Source organism: Protopterus annectens, chromosome 16.part0 (genome assembly GCF_019279795.1).
Source record: "Protopterus annectens isolate FY-2018-M chromosome 16.part0, PAN1.0, whole genome shotgun sequence".
Taxonomy (NCBI): Eukaryota; Metazoa; Chordata; order Ceratodontiformes; family Protopteridae; genus Protopterus; species Protopterus annectens.
Window position 1 is genome coordinate 570,311,255 of NC_056750.1, and position 12,500 is coordinate 570,323,754.

At 40.8% G+C, this 12,500-nt stretch overlaps 1 protein-coding gene across 3 annotated transcripts in view; it reads left to right on the top strand.

The window, feature by feature from the left end:
• Nucleotides 1-12,500, top strand: part of RXRA (retinoid X receptor alpha) — a 1,663,729-nt gene that overhangs the window by 227,222 nt on the left and 1,424,007 nt on the right. The window lies entirely within an intron of this gene.

The following is a 12,500-nucleotide window of genomic DNA, read 5'->3' on the forward strand; positions in this document are numbered from 1 at the left end:
ATGGATCTCATCCTTAACCCGGTGACTGCCTGTATAGGGAGGTCATCATTACTCATAGTAAGGGAAACTACATTGTGAGGAATGTCTAGCAGAATTACAGAAGCAATAAAGGAATGGGAAAGGTTTCTAATGAGGTTGTATATGAGCTTTGCAGGAATATAAATTATCATAGATGAGCACTGTGCATTAACAGTTAGCTGAGAGTGAAGTTAGACACAAACAGGTAAAAAGTAGAGACAATAAACATGAAAGGCATAATATGCAGCTAATTGAAAGTGGTAGTACTCCTAAAGTAACAGGTCAAGCATGGTGCAGAGTGCAGAACACACTGAAGTAAGTGGTTGGCACTTTCTGTATTGGGTGTGGTAAGACAGCATTTCTATGGGGACACTATTTGGTTCATATTCAGTCTGCATTGAGGTTCACTGTCTGAGGAACATACGAGGTTCATGAGCTGCAGAAATGAAGTTATGTGAATTACAGCAAGCATGTGACAAAAAAAATCAGGATTCACAATGTACAAATGGCTGTTAGCGTGCTTCTTGTAAAGTAGCTAGAGTAAACTTTATGAATATATAGAACAAGAAAAACCATAAACTAGAAATTTTACTGCTATAACAGTATTGTTTGAAGCTAATTATTCCCAGCTTATTGAAACCTTGTATGTATGCCACTATGTCTTTTCTTTGTTAACAAATTACACTAGACTAGTTTGATATTTAACTGGTAGTACGCTACTGCAGAAATCTTTCTGTTTCTTCTTTCAGAGAGCAGTAATTATATTTTAATAATGTAGATCCCAATTCATTATTCAGGGTGGCAGATTACAGTGTTGTACTTTAGTGATAGCAAGCCAATTAGCGCATACCTCCTGGCACAAATAACATAAAGCAGTGCAGACGTGTTAGTTAATCTCTGCCAGTATTGAAGCCTCATTTGTAATACTTTCTGCTCTAACTGCTAACATTTCAGTTATTGAACTTTGGCTGCCGCTTCCTTGATTAAACAATTCTGAAATTTTAGTAGTGGATGCAGATTCATTAGTAATAGAGGTTACCTCTGTGTCGTAATTGGCAGCACGCCAGCTGTTACGCCTTTGCTGGCCCCCTGAGGCAGGCAACACTTTATTGTGAATGTAATAAGTTTTTTTTTTTCCTCATCATAATAAATGCATTATTTACAAGGTCCATAAAATGCTATTTGTAGGTTGATGTGTGTGTGTGTGTGTGTGTGTGTATATATATATATATATATATATATATATATATATATATATATATATATATATATATACGTATATATATATATATATATATATATATGTATATATATATATATATATATATATATATATATATATATATATATATATATATGTGTATATATATATATATATATATATATATATATATTATAATGTGTGTGTATATGGATCTAGGACTTTTGATCGAAAGATCAAAAGCCCGAATCCATTACCACCGAACACACTTTAACAAAAGCGCTTTCATTAAAGTATGTTAAAAAAAAAAAAAAAAAACACAAAATCTACTTGAATGCAGTGGGGCAAGCCCCCCTGCGCCCCCCGATGTGGGGGGCTGTGCCCCCACCCCCCCTACTTTAATATTTTCACTCCAAGGTCGCACTACAGTGGGGAAAAGGTAATTTTCCCTTAACGCACCATAGTACGACCGGAAGAACAAGCATTGGTGAACAGCACTTTCGCGCAAGTATGCTTACCAAATTATGTGTATTGCGGTCCAGTTTTTTTCCAGACTGTTTTGCATTTGAGTGAACATTTACATGCAGGGTACAGATTTCATTTTCATTTTTCTTTCATTTTTCTGATTGGCTCATAGCACCACTTGATGAACAGCAACCTTTTAATTCTTTCTTGCATCTCACTGGCATTGTGTAACTACTGCTTCTGTATTTCAGATACTGGTCAAAAACCTAGTTGCATGCATGGGGCAATATGAAATGGAAATATTGTATGTGTATGCTTGGAGTGTAGTTCTGCATAAGGCAATTAGGGATTGTGTAGTGTTAATTAACCACAATGCCACTTTAGTTTGGGATTTTGTCGAGGTATCTGCTCAGAAATAGAGGCTTGTTAAACTTATTTTAATGTTGGTCAGTTTTCCAAGGGCTTGGCTTGGAGACGTTTAGTAGATGGCACTGTGTTGTCCTTACCTCAAGACAAGTTAAGGTCATAGTTGTTTGTCAAGTATCAGGTATGTTTGTTGGAATCAAAACACCTTCATAGCAGGTGTGGGGGACTGGCTCCCATCAAAAATAATACCCTGCCTCAAAAAGCGAGTTTGTTTTTGTTTTCAGTTGACTGACTTTGAGGAACTGGCCTGCAACCAGCTGAAAATGATTTTATTTTAGTGTTTCCTATCACAGTAACAGGACCTGTTTTTCTCAAATAATAGAAAACATTTCTGTCGCCTGTAATTGGCAAAGAAAGCTGAAGTAGTGAGGTTGCAGCTCTTCATTCCAAGTAAAAGTTTATTGGGGCGGGGGGGGCAACAGTGCTTTAAGTTCATGGCTGTTTTCCATCATTAGCAGTAAAGGCAAAGAAATATTTGCACCCATTTTTGCACAGGTGTTGAGAATTCAAAACTTCCTTTAATAACTGCACTCAAGTGTTTTGTCTCCTGAATCTGAAAACGCCCAAGTATTACAGTGGCTAACACCCCCTTTTTGTGAGTGCAGCCTTTTAGTGGCTAAAGTCCATGTGTGAACCCAAGTTACCAGAATCACAGGCTAGCATTCTTCTTCTGATTCAAATGACCAGTTTAGACCTCCATTTGCTATTGAGTGAAGTCTTTTTACTCTCATCTGTTTAAGTGCAGTTGGGCAGTGTATTTTATTTAATATGTGGGGATGAAAGTAACCCACACCACTAATGCAGAATACTGTGCCCCCTCCCCACACACACACTGTAATGGAAATAACTGGAAGGTCAGCAGTCTTCTCAGCAGGTTAAAAAGACTTTGCCGATTGTCCCTGCAGTCTCTAATCTGGACAGATCAACTGATTACTGTTTGATAGTAAATGTTGTCCTGTTTGATAGTTGTAAAAGTGTCTACCCTAAGTCAATTTAAAGTGTAATTTGAATCCCATCAGCGAATCTTTCTGCCAGCACTCACCACCCCAGAACAGAAGGCACCATAGTTACTTACCCAAGCAGAAAGAACTAATTTTTGTCCTTAACAGATGTACACCAAGCCATGTAGCGTGAGTACTGCCTCCCCATTCCTAACAGCCCTCTCTCTACACCTACATTCTACAGGTCCCTTTCCTTGCATTCAGTTGGCATGTCTCACTCTTTTGAAGTAAACTGACACTGAATAATTTGCCGTCTGTCCACTTCTGTGAAATTTTATTTTACTATGAGGTTCACATGGGTATTTTTGACTTACTGGCATTACTTATAATTCCATCACGTTTCTGGTGTGTAATTGTTGGATTCTTTGTTGTAACTGCATTTCCTGAATAGTTTTACTGCTATTGTACAATTTTGTCCTGGATTTTGATGTTGCTATCATTGTACAAACTCATTTATTGGAAGGGATGGAAACCGTTGCAGTGTCAGTAAACTCGGGATATAAACTGTTTGGGCTATGGGTTGTCTTCTCATAACAGACTGTTGAGATTATATATTTCAGTATTGACACTGATGTGCATTATTTAGGAGTTTAGCTGGTTAATGTATTTAGACACGGTCTTTTCAATATATTAAGTTCCATATGTCCAAGCCAATGGAGGGAGGGTTTTAATGATCCCGCAGCACTTTTCAGTAGAAAAAAATAAGAGATTTTATTACGGTGTTAGCCATATTTATTCTAGTTAATGTTAATATCACCTCAGGTCTATCTTTTGGAAAGTCCATTAGACCTATTAAGATCTAGTCAAGTAAAATAAATTTCCAGATATTTTTCCATTTTGTGCCACATTCTAAACTTGCAACAGCATTGTGAAAATTTAGAGTGCAGTATTAAAATCTGTGCTAAGAGAGGCCATGGTGGTACAGCGGTTAGCATTGTTGCCATACAGCAAGAGGTTCTCCCGTTCCATTCTTGGCTGGAGTGCCATCTGTGTGGAGTCTGAATGTCCTCCCCGCAGTTGAGTGACATTAGTCTTTGAAGGGTGGGCGTCAGGCCGGGAACTCGGCACCGTGAAAATCCTCTGCTAATCATTAGCGGACCGGAGTTCTGCTGTGGCGACCCCTAACCGAGAAAAGCCGAAAGAAGATTTATTGAAATCTGTGCTAGGACATGCAGTGAAATATTAACAGAGCTAGGTCTCATTTGTAGTTTCCATTTCTGTCTTAAATGTATTACTTTTCTCTACTTTACTCTCCGTATTGGTGTTGTTAGGCTCATAAAACTTCTACCTGAAACAGTTTCCCTTTCTAGTAACAGGTAGTTCCGTTTGCTGTGCTCCTGCTGTTCCTTGAGAACTGGTTTGGCAGTTAAAGAAAAAAATTAAGGCTTTGATCTGTTAACCAGCTGTTCCTTGTAGCTAAGGGGGTATGCATGCTTGTCCGTTTCTGTGACTTTGAGCAGGTTAGTTTTTCCAACTATGTTTCTGAGTAACGCCTGAAAGGTGACGCCTCGTTAACAAATATGTTAAAAAAATAAACACCTCCTCTTCATACCAAAATGCTTTGCTTTCTTTGTAGGACTTCCATCTTCCAGATTTGTCCTTTTCGGTCCAGTGTATAATACATGTTGGTTAACTGCTAATTTGAGCCCTGTGGCAGTCATACCTCTCAACTTTCCAGGTGTTTGCCTCATGTTTTTAGTCTGTTCCTCTTAAAATATATGGATTTCTGGCAAATCAACTATTGAAGTCATTAAATAATGATATATGTTTGAGTTTCATATTTCATATTCTTCATAGGTTCATAGATTGGCTATCGGCCCTAGGGGCCTATACAAGCCTAGCCGTAACAATTTCCTGGATATTTCTTCCCACAATATTTACTTCCCTGGACTCTTGTCTAGCAAGGCGACTGATGTGATCCCTGGGGTGAATTTCCTATCTCCCATCCAACCGTCAAGGTTTCTTTTGAAGAGGGCCAAAGAGGTGCTCTGCTTGACATGTATGGGCAGTCTATTCCAGAGTATGGGGAGTCTCTGGGTCTGGAACCTATCCCTCCAGCATGTTTTGTTTATTGTGACGACAAGGTTTAGATCCGTGGAGCTTGTGGCTCTGAGGGATTGAGATTTCTTTAAGTGGAGCATGTCCAGCAGCTCAGGGTTTGACATGGCCTTGTATGTTAAGCAGAGATCACCTCTGAGTAGACAATATGCCACAGAGTATAGCTGGAGTTTTTTTAGATGGTCAGCATAGGGCATCTGCTTTAGGCCTGTGATTCTTTTAGTGAGTTATTTCTGCGGCCTTTCCAGCTGTTGCAGATGTCTTGAGGTACATACCAAATGGGGAATAGTACTCTAATGGGTCTAATAAGGGATGAGTACAGTGGGATAATGACCTCCTTTTTTTCTGGATGAAAAGCCCTAGTGGTGAGGTGTGCCACATAGGATTTCCTGACTGTTGTGGCGATGTGTTCATCGAAGGTGAGGTCACTGTCCACCTGTGTCCCTAAGTCTCTCATCACACTTTTGGTGTTTAGTGTACTGCCACGTATGTGCTAATTCATGGGTACATGTTTTTTCTCAAAGGGGATAACTGTACATTTATTGGCATTAAGCTTGAGCCCGTGGCTCTGGCACCAAGCATCTGTTTCTGTAAGGCCCTCTTGTAGAATATCCGCATCATTTGGGGATTCAGTAATGGCTCCTAGTTTGCAGTCATCTGCGAACTTTGTTAGCCAGAGTCCCTTAGTGTTGTCCTCTACTTCAGAGAAGTAGATGCCAAACAAGAGCGGTCCCAGGACTGAACCCTGAGGTACTCCACTTGTCACCTGTCTGGAGCTGGATTTGGAGTCTGCTACTTTTACAGTCTGGGTTCTATCAATAAGCCAGTTGGCAACCCATCGAGTGATGTAGGGATTTATGCCCAGCTTAGTTAGTTTATCTATGATTCCAGAGTGGGAGATGGTGTCAAAGACCTTGGTGAGGTCCGGATAGACTGTGTGGACCACCTTTCCCTCGTTCACAGTTCTGGAGACTGATTCAAAGAAGTCAGTCAGGTTCAGGAGGCAAGATCGACCCTTCACGAACCCAAACTGGGTGGGGTCCAGTGTTTGAAGGTTGCCAATGTCTTTGCTAATAAGTTCCATAATAATGTGTTCCATGCCCTTGCAGATCAGGCTCGTCAGACTGATGGGACGGTAGTTCCCAGGATCCAAGGTGGATCCCCCTCTAGTGGAGTGAGATAGCTGTAGCTGTGTGCCACTCAGTGGGCACAGAGCCTGAGGTGAGGCTATGATTAAACATCACACTTAGGTGAGGTGCCAGTTCATTTTGTAGTTCATGTCGTACACAGCGCGGGATGTCATCTGGTCCCACAGATGCTGTATTCTTAGCTTTGGAGAGTGCAGTTTCTACCTGTGTGGCCATGATTACCGGAATTTGGCAATCTTTTGGTATTGAGATGGGCCATTTAGGGGGTGATAGGGGGGTGAAGTTGGCACTAAATCGATCTGCCAGGATATTGGCAATATCTGTGGGGTCAGTATATTTAATGCTATTCTGTTGTAGCTCAGCGCAGATCTGCTCATTGCCATATAGATTCTTGACATAACTATAGAATGCCCTGTGGTTGTCTTTGGAATCTTTAGCAGTTTTATTTTCGTAACTAGCTTTGGAGGATTTTGAGGGATCTCAGCTTCTTACTGAGGCTGTTAAGGGAGTTTTTTGCATCCTGGGATTTTCCTCTTTTCTGCAACAGTTTCTTCCTTCTGTTGTATAGTTTGTTTATGGCTGGGGACCACCAGATTGGCTTCCTTTTTTTGGAGGAGAGTGTCTTGGTTCTATTTGGGATGGCACGATTCAACGAGTGGATGTGCTTTCCTGTAGGATTCAGCAGTCGAACTTTCAGCTCCTGTCTGCATGGGTGTCATGAAGTTTGTCACTTTGTCAATGCTTTGAAAAATGCAACAAAAGAAGGGAACGTACAACCTTACTGACACAATGTACAAACTGGTGAAGACCAAACGCTGCCAGTACCTCGCAGAAAATCTATGTGAACACAAATCTTGTTTTTCTAGCAGCTAAGTCTATAAGAGCAATATTTAAAATCTATTGCTATTTTTGGGCCTTTGCGTCCCCTACAATTATTTTAGACTTTGTCAAGATTTCTTGCACTAAGCGGCTGAGAGGTACTGGCAGCGTTTGGTCTTCACCAGTTTGTCCAGAGTCAGTAAGGTTGTACGTTCCCTTCTTTTGTTGCATTTTTCAAAGCATTGACATTGAATGTTATAACACATGAGTTATGACCTCTGTATATTTATGAATACCATTCTTGTTGTTTTATCCTTTACTATTTTCAGTAGTGTTTGGCTTTTTTGTATCTAGACTGCATCATGCTTAAACTGAATTTCCTGGAAATATATTACTTTTATCTTCTTGGGCTGAGCCTGAAAATGGTAGTCTAAGATTTGAATTTTTTAAGTGATTTGACAATTTATGGCTTGCCTGTGTACCACGGCATATTTTGCATAAACAGCCAAACATTATTTCTGCCCATCATCAAATGTTTTAGGCTTCTTTTTGTTTGGGGGAAAAGTTTTAAAGTCCTTATTTTCCTCACAGTGATGCCACTGAGAAAAACTTTGAACTCTAACCCCAGTAACATCAGTGTAAAAAAAAGTGTTGTGATGGTAAGCCCATTAAAGTCTATGAACACGTGTGCTAAGTTGCTCCATTAAAGTCTATGGATGCACTTTGGTTTAACGAGAAGAACGTCCATAGACTTTAAAGTGATGGCAAGATAGAATATCGTAAATTTATTTGGGCCATGGTTTAATAAAAAGTTTATGAAGTTCTTTATTAAAAAGTGGCCCAAATGTAAACAAACAAACGGGAAAATATATCATAGTACTTGAGTCATCAGATGCTGAGATATATATACAAATGTTGGCAAATCACTTTAACCTTGGTTGCCGATTTGCTTTTGTTCATAAATTACAGTAGTCAAAGCACTGTGGATTTTCAGTTAAAGCAATTGAATTAGTACTTTATACTGCACTTACAGAAACTAGTCAAACTTAAGGATTTCTTTATCTGAACCATCAAACTATGCATGTCTGCCAGTTTTCCACCCTCAAGCTGTGATTGGAAGTAGTCAATTCTCAGTCAGCTTAATAAGTTACTAAATTAAGTCAAAACAGGTAAATTTTTTTTCTTGTAAGTAAGGTAGCATCTCATTTTTTGTCTTGAGTAAGGGTTATTAAGATAAGATGACACAGACATGCAGAAATTAGTTGTAAAAATGTTGCAGGAAATGCAAAATTCAGACTTTTGGTCAGGTTTTTGTATTGTGTGCAGTCAACCTGTAGGCATGTTTACACTGGCAAAGCGTTTGTTTAAACAAATAAAACTACTCCTTAAACATTCAGTTTAAAATTTATGTTTTGTAGCAGCTTCGGTCGTGTAGACTGATAAAGCCCTGACTGTGGCCCATTTGACTTGAGTTCATCTAGGGGCTCAGGAGATGATGAAGCAGCAGGGAGGAAAGCATGGGTGTGTTCATCACAAGTGGGAAGGTGTTTGTCAATGATGCTCCCTCAAGGGAGGTGTGGTCCAGTGAGGAGTTGCCCAAAGACATGATCAAGCATGGGAGGTGGGGCAGGGAGTGGGTAGCGCATACAATACTACCCACCTACCCCCTGACAGAAACCGACAGTTAAGCCTCCGGACACCGTTAGGATCCACAACCAGCTCCAGAAGTACCAGAGTAACTCTTGAGGGGATGAGGAACTGAGCCTGTAGACCCAGGGTAGACATTGACAGGGTCCTGGACAGACCAGTTGGGTGATGTCCCAGGGGAGACCAAAAAAAAAAAACATTTCTGTAAGTTCTGAATCTTTCCCTAAGACTGAGGTTCTGATGAATAAGGATAAAGATGAGGAAGAGCCTGTGGGCATTTATGCTGTCGTTGCATGAAGCGGTAGTAAGAGATGGCCTGACCAGAATGTCTGGCTGGACAGGTTAACTCATGCTTTCTGTATGCAACTCTGTGCAGAAAGCCTCCTGGTTTTAAATTTTAGAAGGCAATCTTGTAGATTTTACTTATAGGAGTTAATGTTCTGCGTATGCCAAATTAGCAAATGGAAACTCTTCAATGGACACACTCAACACAGTTCTGAATACTGCAGCATATGCTTCATGCAAGGGAAGCCACACACTGCAATCCTATCCCTAAACAGAATCATGAACCTAATTTAACCCTAAGCAAAAGCAAAGCTAAACCTCAAGCTATTCTATGTTATGATTTTAAATCATATTGTAAGAGTTAGCGCTGACTGTGGTAAACACGATTGAAAAAAGTCAAAGTACAGTTGACTGAAAAACTGTCGTCAAAAACCTGATAAACAACATATTCACCACAAAAAAGCTCTTTTGCTGGGGGGGGGGCAGCCCCAACACCCCCTTAATTATAAATGATGTATTCTAACTCCATTATCACACAACAGTGAAGAAAAGAAACAAAAAAAACACCAGACACAGTGAATCAGTGCTGGCACACAAACTTCTACAAATCTGGAAGTACAACATGACAGTGGGTACTGCCAGTCCACTCAAAATCTTTTTAAATTATGCCCCCAACAACTCCCATGTGCAAAAATGACACCAGAAATACCATTTATAGACTTTTACACTTTTCAGTGAAATGGTTAGTCACTCAAATGTACTTAACCCACTTTTTTCTTGCAATCAAAGCTACCATCAAAATGATACACAGCTATATGTAAAACTAACCATAAACTTTAATCCCAAACCACACTCCAGACCTGACCCTGGAGTCCATGAATTCTGCAAACATTATAAAATGGCATTTGACCCCACCTGCCCTTTTTTCATTTGATCAACCATAATTAACCACATAGTCTTTATGAATAACATTTTCCTTTGCCAGGTGTTTCATGCATTGGCGATGACCACAAAAGTGAACCTGGCTAGTTTGGAATGCAAACGGGGAAAACATTTAAAACTGGGTGAGGGAGGGATGTTGTCAAACGACCAGCAGTAAGGCCATTGTTTCTTCCTGCTCTGGTGCCAACACACACCACTTTCTGCACTGCTGTTACTCAGTAATAACCTACTGTGAGGTGGTAACTCCTCAGGGCAAGTTATGCATCATCAGATTAACAGGCCGTCAATTGTATTGCCTGAACAAAAGGCTGAATTATCTTTAAAAGTTATCTTGTGACTTAGCCATCCATACTAGTTGCCCACCTTTTGGAGCAGGCACATTGCTTTCCTTTTCTGTTCATCGGGACTGCCCCCTTGCACTTGTACATTGTGCTGATGTTCATCATGTTACACTGCTGCAGTCATTACACTTGGGTTATCCTGCCGTCAGGCGGTCCCGCAGTCGCCCAGAGTTCCAAAGTCTTGGTCCGGTGTCGGTTGCTGTTGCCTCTTACATGACGTCAGTGCACCAGGGGTATACAAGATGCATCCGACGCCATTTTCTTCAGTTTTTCTTCCCCAGATGTCAGGTGCAAGGTAGGCAATAAATATTGCTAATAAAAAATATACATTCAGTTACAAGCAAATACACCACAAAGGTTGTATAGGATAGAAAGGTATAGATAAGTCCAGCTAGTTCAGAGGGGATGGAGGGGGGGTGACCTGGACTGCAGCAGTGTGAACACTCTAACATCTACGTTTATGGTAGGTAGATAACTGTACTATGTTCATTGTGTTACACTGCTGCAGTCATTACACTTGGGTAGAATCCCAGAGCTAAGGTTGGGTGGCTGGTCTATAAAGAGTTAGGATTGGCGATGAGACCCTGCAGAACTGCAGTGGCAAATCCTGCTCTGGATTTAGGGTAAAGAGGCAGGTGTTAGTGCTTGGTAAAGGTGTGCACTGAACTCCAAGTTGCAGCCTCCAAAATTTCCTTGGTAGGTACTCCTCTGAGAAAGGCTGTTGAAGTGGCCGTTGCCCTGGTGGATTGTGGCCTAATGGTATTTGGGACTGATTTTCCATGCTGTGTGTAGCAGTAATGAATACAGTGTCCTATCCCTTTGAATTTAGTCTGCTTTGAGATGGCCTTGCCCTGTGATCCTACAGCATATGCTACAAACAGTTGCTCAGTTTTCCTGAAAGCTTTTGTTTTGTCCAAGTAGAAGTGTAGTTGCCTGTGTATGTCCAAAGAATGCATAAGTTTTTCCCCTTTATTCTGGGGGTTTGGATAAAAAGTTGGCAAATGGATGGTTTGGTTAAGAGCCACACTAGATATCACCTTTGGCATAAAGGTAGGGTTTGTCCTTCAAGAAACCCTGTCCTGATGAAAAATTATAAAAGGTTCCACTGCCGTTAATGCCCTAAGCTTTAAGACTCATCGTGCTGAAGTTACTGCCAAGAGCAGAGCTGTTTTCCATGATAAAAATTTTAGATCGGCTGTGTTGGCTGGCTCAAAAGGTGGTAGGGTCAGTTTTTCCAAAATTAAATTGAGGTCCCAAGTCTGTGTTGGTGCTCTCCGGGCCGGTCTTATGTTTTTAGCCCTCTAAAGTATTGCTTTAGCAAGGGATGAGAGAATAAAGGAGGATCCGTGTTGTAATGTGCTGAAATGGCAGAGGCGTGGATCTTAATTGATGAGAAGGATAGGTCTCTGTCCAGCATCTCAGTTAAGTATTGTAAAATCTGAGGAATGTTTGGAACAAGAGGGTCAAGGTTTTGAGCCTGGTTCCAGGCGCAGAATCTCTTCCATTTTTCTGAGTAAGATTTCCTGGTGCTAGGCCTCCTGGCCTCCAAAATGACATCCATAACAGCTTTAGAGAGAAGTGTTGCCTGCTTGGCTAATGTATCTGCCATGCAGCTAACTTTAGGGTTTTGAGCTGACCATGCAGGATCTGATTGTTTTGTTGAGTCAGAAGGTGTGGAATTTGAGGCAAAATCCATGGTGGTCCTTGAGCCAAGTTCCTTAAGATAGGGTACCAGTGCTGGCGTGGCTAGTCTGGAGCAATCAGGATCATTGTTTTTCCTGTCTGGCTTTTAGGAGTACCTTTGAAAGGAGAGGCAGTGGAGGGGAAGGCATAAACTTTTAGGTTTTTCCAGCTGAACAAGAGAGCATCCACTTACCATGCTTGTTTGTGATAAGTCCTTGTGCAGACTTTTTGTAGTTGGCAATTCAGTGGAGAGGCAAAAACTATGTCTGGGCATCCCCATTTTTGTGTTAACATGCTGAAGATTTGTGGATTCAATTTCCATTCGTGAGGGTCCATGATATTTCTGGTTAGATCGTCTGCCAAAGTATTTTTCTTTCCTGGCAGGAATTGTGCTTGCAGGTGAACTTGATACGTTAGAGCTGTGTTCCACAAGGTCATGGCTTGCCTGTATAGGGGATAAGAATGA